The 10,000-nt window shown below is 42.3% G+C and overlaps 1 pseudogene across 1 annotated transcript in view; it reads right to left on the minus strand.

The window, feature by feature from the left end:
- Positions 1–3,487: 3,487 nt before the first annotated feature.
- Positions 3,488–10,000, minus strand: part of LOC311232697 (E3 ubiquitin-protein ligase DTX4-like) — a 64,373-nt pseudogene continuing 57,860 nt past the window's right edge. The window contains exons 5-6 of the transcript XR_014621084.1: positions 5,145–5,206; positions 3,488–3,660 (exon numbers count right to left, since the gene is read on the minus strand). The product of XR_014621084.1 is annotated as an E3 ubiquitin-protein ligase DTX4-like (transcript). The remainder of the gene's footprint in view (positions 3,661–5,144; positions 5,207–10,000) is intronic.

The raw sequence follows: 10,000 nt of genomic DNA on the forward strand, positions 1-10,000 counted from the left end.
AGGAGGGGGGAGGGGAGGAGAGGAGAGAGGTGGGGGGGGAGAGGAGGAGAGGGGGAGAGGAGGGAGGGGAGAGGGGGGAGGGGAGAGGGGGAGGGGAGAGGAGGAGAGGAGAGAGGAGGAGAGGGGGGGAGAGGAGGAGAGAGGGGGGGAGAGGAGGAGAGAGGGGGAGGGGAGGAGAGGAGAGGAGGAGGAGAGAGGTGGGAGGGGAGAGGAGAGGTGGGAGGGGAGAGGAGAGGGGGGAGGGGAGGAGAGGAGAGAGGAGAGGGGGGAGGGGAGGAGAGAGGGGGGAGGGGAGGAGAGAGGGGGGAGGATAGAGGTGGGAGGGGAGAGGAGGAGGAGAGGGGGAGGGGAGAGGAGGAGAGAGGGGAGAGGAGGAGGGAGGGGAGAGGGGGGAGGGGAGAGGGGGAGGGGAGAGGATGGAGGAGAGAGGGGGAGAGAGGGGGAGGGGAGAGGAGGGAGGAGAAAGGGGGAGGGGAGAGGGGGAGGGAAGAGAGGGGGAGATGAATACAAAGACAAGCATAATTTGTTCAGCTTCATTTTATGTTTTTCACAAACATATCAGCTGTTCTAGCAGCATGCTAGCTGTCTGTTACCTAGCTGTGTGTAAGTGTGTGTCACATATGCTAGCTGTCTGTTACCTAGCTGTGTGTAAGTGTGTGTTACATAATGCTAGCTGTCTGTTACCTAGCTGTGTGTAAGTGTGTGTTACATAATGCTAGCTGTCTGTTACCTAGCTGTGTCTAAGTGTGTGTTACATATTCTAGCTGTCTGTTACCTAGCTGTGTGTAAGTGTGTTACATATGCTAGCTGTCTGTTACCTAGCTGTGTCTAAGTGTGTGTTACATATGCTAGCTGTCTGTTACCTAGCTGTGTGTAAGTGTGTGTTACATAATGCTAGCTGTCTGTTACCTAGCTGTGTGTAAGTGTGTTACATATTCTAGCTGTCTGTTACCTAGCTGTGTCTAAGTGTGTGTTACATATGCTAGCTGTCTGTTACCTAGCTGTGTGTAAGTGTGTGTTACATAATGCTAGCTGTCTGTTACCTAGCTGTGTCTAAGTGTGTGTTACATATGCTAGCTGTCTGTCACCTAGCTGTGTGTAAGTGTGTGTTACATAATGCTAGCTGTCTGTTACCTAGCTGTGTGTAAGTGTGTGTTACATAATGCTAGCTGTCTGTTACCTAGCTGTGTGTAAGTGTGTGTTACATAATGCTAGCTGTCTGTTACCTAGCTGTGTGTAAGTGTGTGTTACATAATGCTAGCTGTCTGTTACCTAGCTGTGTCTAAGTGTGTGTTACATATGCTAGCTGTCTGTTACCTAGCTGTGTGTAAGTGTGTGTTACATAATGCTAGCTGTCTGTTACCTAGCTGTGTCTAAGTGTGTGTTACATAATGCTAGCTGTCTGTTACCTAGCTGTGTGTAAGTGTGTGTTACATAATGCTAGCTGTCTGTTACCTAGCTGTGTGTAAGTGTGTTACATATTCTAGCTGTCTGTTACCTAGCTGTGTGTAAGTGTGTGTTACATAATGCTAGCTGTCTGTTACCTAGCTGTGTGTAAGTGTGTTACATATTCTAGCTGTCTGTTACCTAGCTGTGTCTAAGTGTGTGTTACATATGCTAGCTGTCTGTTACCTAGCTGTGTGTAAGTGTGTGTTACATAATGCTAGCTGTCTGTTACCTAGCTGTGTGTAAGTGTGTGTTACATAATGCTAGCTGTCTGTTACCTAGCTGTGTCTAAGTGTGTTACATATGCTAGCTGTCTGTTACCTAGCTGTGTGTAAGTGTGTGTTACATAATGCTAGCTGTCTGTTACCTAGCTGTGTGTAAGTGTGTTACATATTCTAGCTGTCTGTTACCTAGCTGTGTGTAAGTGTGTGTTACATATTCTAGCTGTCTGTTACCTAGCTGTGTCTAAGTGTGTGTTACATAATGCTAGCTGTCTGTTACCTAGCTGTGTGTAAGTGTGTGTTACATATTCTAGCTGTCTGTTACCTAGCTGTGTGTAAGTGTGTGTTACATAATGCTAGCTGTCTGTTATCTAGCTGTGTGTAAGTGTGTGTTACATATTCTAGCTGTCTGTTACCTAGCTGTGTGTAAGTGTGTGTTACATAATGCTAGCTGTCTGTTACCTAGCTGTGTGTAAGTGTGTTACATATTCTAGCTGTCTGTTACCTAGCTGTGTGTAAGTGTGTGTTACATATTCTAGCTGTCTGTTACCTAGCTGTGTGTAAGTGTGTGTTACATAATGCTAGCTGTCTGTTACCTAGCTGTGTGTAAGTGTGTTACATATTCTAGCTGTCTGTTACCTAGCTGTGTGTAAGTGTGTTACATATGCTAGCTGTCTGTTACCTAGCTGTGTCTAAGTGTGTGTTACATATGCTAGCTGTCTGTTACCTAGCTGTGTGTAAGTGTGTTACATATGCTAGCTGTCTGTTACCTAGCTGTGTGTAAGTGTGTGTTACATAATGCTAGCTGTCTGTTACCTAGCTGTGTGTAAGTGTGTTACATATTCTAGCTGTCTGTTACCTAGCTGTGTCTAAGTGTGTGTGTTACATATGCTAGCTGTCTGTTACCTAGCTGTGTATAAGTGTGTGTTACATAATGCTAGCTGTCTGTTACCTAGCTGTGTCTAAGTGTGTGTTACATATGCTAGCTGTCTGTCACCTAGCTGTGTGTAAGTGTGTGTTACATAATGCTAGCTGTCTGTTACCTAGCTGTGTGTAAGTGTGTGTTACATATGCTAGCTGTCTATACTATCTGTGTGTAAGTGTGTGACCTATACCAGCTTTGTATACTAGCTGTTTGTGTTATTTATACTAGCTGTGTGTAAGTGTGTATTACCTATACTAGCTGTGTATAACAGTTGTGTATTCTAGCTGTGTATAACTAGTTGTGTACTAGATATGTACACTAGTTGAGTATACTAGATATGTACACTAGTTGTATACTAGTTGTGTATGCTAGCTGTGTATGCTAGTTGTGTACTAGTTGTGTACACTAGCTGTGTATGCTAGTTGTGTACTAGTTGTGTACACTAGCTGTGTATGCTAGTTGTGTACTAGTTGTGTACACTAGCTGTGTATGCTAGTTGTGTACTAGATGTGTACACTAGCTGTGTATGCTAGTTGTGTACTAGTTGTGTACACTAGCTGTGTATGCTAGTTGTGTACTAGATGTATACACTAGCTGTGTATGCTAGTTGTGTACTAGTTGTGTACACTAGCTGTGTATGCTAGTTGTGTACTAGTTGTGTACACTAGCTGTGTATGCTAGTTGTGTACTAGATGTGTACACTAGCTGTGTATGCGAGTTGTGTACTAGATGTGTACACTAGCTGTGTATGCTAGCTGTGTATACTAGTTGTATATACTAGTTGTATATACTAGCTGTGTATGCTAGCTGTGTATACTAGTTGAGTATAACAGTTGTGTATACTAGCTGTATATACTTTGTGTATACCAGCTGTGTACACTAGTTGTGTATGTACTAGTGTGGTACCTTTGCGGGTGTGTTTCTTGGAGGTCTTCCGGCAGCAGTGTCCCAGGCCAGGGACAGGCTTGATGTCAGTCTTACAGACGGTAGGAGGATGAAGAACCAGTTTAGGGGGTCGGGTCAGGCAGACGGGCAGCGCGGCAGCACTCATCAGAATCCCTGTTATACCTACAGTACAGCGGAGACAAGGCTCATCAGAACACCCGCTATTAGGGCTGAGCCCAAACGTTCGGACGTTCGTTCATTAGGTTGGCGTTCGAATTCTAAATCGACATTGGAATTTGTAATAAAAAATTATTATTAAACATTTATTTTTATTTTTATATATTTTTTATGTGTCTATTCATTCTGTTTAAACCAATGGGGTATTTCTTCACAGTTGCAGATAAAGATTAGGCTTACACTAATATTATACTATTATAGTATATGACTCGTCATCAAAATGGTAATAAAACATTTATCATAAATGATGATGTAGCCTGATCTGCATCCGCTCGGCGCTCCATCAAGACGTCACCATCACCATCGTACCAACCGTGCGCCCTGATTGGATTATTTATGTTGACGAAACTGATTAAAGAAAGTTGATTTCATTTTTTTTAAAGACTCATTTAATCAGATTAATCACTTTATTCAAATTGAGGATTAAGTTTGAGGATATTTTATATTAAAAAAATATATATTACAAAATATATTTTTTTTGTCCGTTAGAAAAACCCTGAAGAAGTTCGAATCCCAAAAAACAGGCTTCGGGGGAAACAGCTCTAGCTGCTATACCTACATCAGAACACCTGTTATACCTACAGTAGAGTAGGGACGAGGCTCATCAGAACACCTGTTATACCTACAGTAGAGTAGGGACAAGGCTCATCAGAACACCTGTTATACCTACAGTAGAGTAGGGACAAGGCTCATCAGAACACCTGTTATACCTACAGTAGAGTAGGGACAAGGCTCATCAGAACACCTGTTATACCTACAGTAGAGTAGGGACAAGGCTCATCAGAACACCTGTTATACCTACAGTAGAGTAGGGACAAGGCTCATCAGAACACCTGTTATACCTACAGTAGAGTAGGGACAAGGCTCATCAGAACACCTGTTATACCTACAGTAGAGTAGGGACAAGGCTCATCAGAACACCTGTTATACCTACAGTAGAGTAGGGACAAGGCTCATCAGAACACCTGTTATACCTACAGTAGAGTAGGGACAAGGCTCATCAGAACACCTGTTATACCTACAGTAGAGTAGGGACGAGGCTCATCAGAACACCTGTTATACCTACAGTAGAGTAGAGCTGTGTCCCCGAAGCCTGTTTTTGGGCTTCGAACTCCGTCAGGACTTTTCGAACGGACGTTCAAACCTTTGTTTTTAATAATAAAATAAATATACAAAAATAACGCTTTCTTTTTTATCCTCTAACTAAATGCTCAATTTGAATAAAGTGATTAATCTTATGACGAGTCATATACTATAATAGTATAATACGATAATATTAGTGTAAGCCTAATCTTTATCTGCAACTGTGAAGAAAAACCCCATTGGTTTAAACAGAATGAATAGACACATAGACATTTGTGTGTGTGTGTGTGTGCGTGCGTGCGTGCGTGCGTGCGTGCGTGTGTGTGTGTGTGTGTGTGTGCTCTCACCTGCCAGTGCAGGATGTACTGGACTGGATCCGTTGAGGCTTTTGACTGGAACAGTGGGAACACTGCAACACAAGACATAAACACTACTGTTAGTTACCACACACATTTGAATACTTTATTCGGTTCCACAAATTATATTACATAAACAGGGAATCAAATGTATCGGGGCCCAAGCAGCACTGAACACTTAAGGGGTACACATAGCACCTCCTTCTCCACGCGACTAAGCTGCCAATAATAGCTGAGACAGAGCAATTTTTGGCAATTTGTTTGGCTTTTCTTTTAGACATTGCAGCAATGGTCATGGTGCATTTGTATACATGGCCAAGACTTCCGAACACAAGTACACTGTATCTACACCTGTACCAAAGGTCGGCCATCACACTGAGCAGTGGTTGGTATTTGATATACTTGTCCCGGAAGGCCTGGTCCATGTACAGATCAAAGGTACAGCCTACTTCTATGACCAGCACCTCCCTGTGGCTGGTGTCAACAAAAACAACACACACACACACACACACACACGAGAGGAGCAAAATATCACAAAACTCACGGTTTGGATCGCATCATGGTTTTGAGTCGTGGATCGGATGAGCACAACATTTTCAATATATTACTGTATCAATCAGACCTTTCTGTTACTTCTAGGTGTCTCTCTCTTATCAATCAGACCTTTCTGTTACTTCTAGGTGTCTCTCTCTTATCAATCAGACCTTTCTGTTACTTCTAGGTGTCTCTCTCTTATCAATCAGACCTTTCTGTTACTTCTAGGTGGCTCTCTCTTATCAATCAGATCTGTCACTTATTGTTGTATTGTATTATGAATTGATTAGGAGTATGTATTGTTGTATTGTATTATGAATTTGATAAGGAGTATTTATTGTTGTTTTAATTGTCTGTAGGCCATGTGAATGTTGTGAGTGTATAAAGTATGTAACTGTATTTTACGTGTTATGGACCCCAGGACCTGGGGGATCCAAATAAACTTAAACTTAAACGTCTAGGTGTCTCTCTCTTATCTATCAGACCTTTCTGTTACTTCTAGGTGTCTCTCTCTTATCAATCAGACATATATGTTACTTCTAGGTGGCTCTCATAGTCAATGGCTGTAACTTTTTCTTTCTCACGCATTGACAAAAAAATAAAATAAAACTCAGATTGAGTTTATCACCTGGCAGCTGTGTGTATTTGCCACGTCTCACCCCTTCATCAACGGAGGCCGACACACAGTATTCCAATACACATCTCACTACACCCTGCGCATTTATAATCGGGGGAGGGGGGTCTGGTCTTTTGTGTGTAACCTGGACTCGCAATGGATAGGTTTGTTGTCAGAAGCGGTGCCGGTTGGCCGCGATGAAATGGGCTCTGCACTATACCACACTGAAGTGAGGTGGCTATCTCGAGGCATGGTATTAAATCGCCTTTTTTTAACTCCGAGAAGAAGCGCGGATTTTCCTTGCAGACAAAAACAACCCATTGGCAGAGAAATGTGCTGATAATGAGCTGGATTAAAGACTCTGTTTGTGGCACTCCGGGATAATAATAATTATAATATAATAATCAGCTGAGATTTTGGGGTATTTCCTGCTTGATGGCTTTTTGTAGGAACAGAATGTTGCAAAAAATTATTTGAAGCCCATCATCTGTAGCCACTAGAAGGGCTCATTGAACAATTTCGGAGAGAGAGCGCGGACAATTTGGACAACTGGATCAAAGATCTGTTCATTACGCAGCAGGCCACTGTCTGAGCAGGAAGCGCTCAATGATCTTTCGTGTGACGAGCTACTGAAAGTCAAGTTCACTGGACAGGCCCTCGCAAAGTTCTGGATATCAGTCCGGAAATAGTAGTGTAGAACTAGTAGTGTAGACCTAGTAGTGTAGACCTAGTAGTGTAGACCTAGTAGTGTAGACCTAGTAGTGTAGACCTAGTAGTGTAGACCATAGTGGACGTGTTGGATCATTCTTTGACAATTCTGCTTTGTGTTCAAATTACCCACGAGTCACGACTGCATTGGGCAGGGCTGTACGCTAAGCTTTTTCACTAGGGGCACACTTGCCCCTAATGAGAAATTAAGGGGCAAAAAATATTTTTTAGGGGCAAATTTTTAAATAACAATTTTACCATTATTTATATCGATTGTTTTTGATTAAAAAAAAAAAAAAATTAATTATATAATCATACTTGTAGTTGTATTATCTGCGAGACATCGCCACCACGGAACAAGTCAAAATGCTCGCTATATGCAACCAGCTCCACTGTCTGTGTGTACTCGAGTAGCCTCCAGCTACGGCCAGGATTCTCCGGAGTTGCAGCTGGACCCTATACTGTAGCCTCCAGCTACGGCCAGGATTCTCCGGCGCTGCAGCTGGACCCTATTGACTATATTCAGCGTGCCCTCAGCTCGAATACGCATCGACTCAGAGTTATAAGACATTGATATCAGGAGCTATCTGAACTATTTAGTTTAATGGGACGTTTCGTTTTGAACAGTAAGCTAACGCGAGCTATCATGCACTACTAGACTTGCTGGCACATTTGTTGATATCAGTAGCTAGCCGGCTGGCAGGCTCACCGAGGTCCCAGTGTCCCACTAGAGCAGGGGTGGGCAATTATTTTTCCCGGGGGGCCGAATGAGCAACTGAAAATATGTTGGAGGGCCGGGCCAAAATTCCAAACTCAATTATGCATAATATACATTTTATTTCTATATAAAAAGCAGTAAATGGCATTGTTTTGACCCCTGGTAAGAGTGTATGTTATTATTTGGCAATTAAAAGGTGAGGTTAGCTTTCAAAAATATCATTTATTCAAATAGAATTTATTTCCAAAATGATAAACAAAATGTGAAACATTAATAACAAAGGGCATGTATGAAATAGTGCTATACAAATAAAGTAATTATTTTGAGTTTCATATACTATTGAAACAAGGATTTTCTTAGCTTTCTAAAGACATCACATCATCTTATAGCCAAAATAAACAAGACATGTTACTGAACTGTGTAAAGAAAAGTGTCCCAGTAGCCTTTTTTACTTTACATGCCTATATTAAACATTTAATGTTTTCAGAACTGTGGAAAAAAAAAGAAAAAAAAATATCAAGTGTCCCATTTCACTTGTTATATTTCCACATTTTAGTGTTCTTCAGCTCTTTTTTTTTCATTCAGTGTGAGAAATCCAGTCTCTGTTGAGCTTTAACAAGTCCATCAAAGTCAGGTTGCATGTCTGAGGTGGAGATGCGAAGCACAGCTGCCAGATGTTCATCAGTGAGAGAGGATCTGTACCTGGACTTGGTAAACGTCATGACTGAGAATGTCTGTTCACATATATGGATCCAAAGAGAACCAACATCTTCTGAGCATGTCTCCTCATGTTTGGAAAGTTCTCCTCCTTGAGAGCAGAGTAGAACTCTAGCAGTGATGCTGACTTAAAGTGCTCTTTCAGTAGTGAATCAGACTGCAGGTCAATGAGTTCAAGCTGAACATCAGTGGGTGCACTATCAACACTGCAGGTAAAGGGAGAGGAAACCAGATGCATTTCATCCTCAACCTTTTTGAAATCTTGAAAACGCCTTGAAAATTCACCATGCAGTGCTCCCAACATGGATGAGTACCTGTGCCGGTGATCAGCTGATGGTTTGACTTCTTTCAGGGTTTTCATGTGTTTGAGATTGTTGCTGCCTAGTTGCCTTGAAATTAATTGCAACTTTCTGTCATGAAGGCTTTCACATGGCTATGCATTTCATGAGCAAAAATGCCCTTGCCCTGCAGTTGTGTGTTCAGTAGGGATGGATACCATTCACATTTGAACCGATACGGTACCGGTACCTGTGAATCGATACCGGTACCCAACAGTACCTTTTTTCTGTACTTTAGTCTCTAAAAATTTAATCTACCTACCACAGTTGTGAAAAAAGAAATCCAAACTTCAAATAACCACACTTTCGACCGTTTTCGGCTTGCCCCGACTGCTTTGTTGTTGAATCAAGTCAAATCCTAGGTAAGCGTATATTGTGCGTGTGAACGTTGACATGAAAAGAAAAAAGTTAAAAAAAAAAAAATATTAAAAAAAATATATTTTTTTTTATTTTTGTATATATATTTTTTTATTATCATGTAATCTTTCGCGGGCCGGCCAGAATCATCCCGCGGGGCGTATCCGGCCCGCGGGCCGTACAATGCCCAGGTCTGCACTAGAGACTAGTGTTTACAACAGCCACGGGTGCGGGAGGAGCAGCAGACGCCGCAGCTCTCTCCGTGTGTCTGAGTTCAGTTCAGTTCGGCTCACTATAGGAGGTCGAACGCGTCGAAAATATGAAGCAATACTAACTTTACTTTTCTTCATAGCTAAATCAGACAGTCAGCCAGTCTATCAGAGTGAGTGCTCAGTCGATTGTTCCCGCTGATCATACCTGCTGAGTGCTCACTGCTCAGCTCGCGTGAGTGACGTCATCGCGTCATCACACGCCTTGGATAATTTAGGAGTGAAATGCGAATGCAAGGCTTGAAAGCACTACTCGCAAGCCCGCCCCCAGATAATATTTACCAATCGCAACGGCCAATTAAAGGGGCAATTCGCGATCATCTCATCGCAGTGTACAGCCCTGGCATTGGGTTGCATAGTTCGCTTTCTGTATAAATAACATTAAGGCTTTGATTATGATTTTGTCCTGTCGGTGAGGTTTAGACAGGAACGCTAAATACTTTGATATCTAAATACAGAGCTTTAGACACCAACGCTAAATACTTGGATATCTAAATGCAGAGCTTTAGACACCAACGCTAAATACTTTGATATCTAAATGCAGAGCTTTAGACACCAACGCTAAATACTTTGATATCTAAATGCAGAGC

The sequence above is a fragment of the Notolepis coatsorum genome (genome assembly GCF_963971535.1).
Source record: "Notolepis coatsorum genome assembly, contig: SUPER_7_unloc_1, whole genome shotgun sequence".
In the NCBI taxonomy this organism is placed as follows: Eukaryota; Metazoa; Chordata; class Actinopteri; order Aulopiformes; family Paralepididae; genus Notolepis; species Notolepis coatsorum.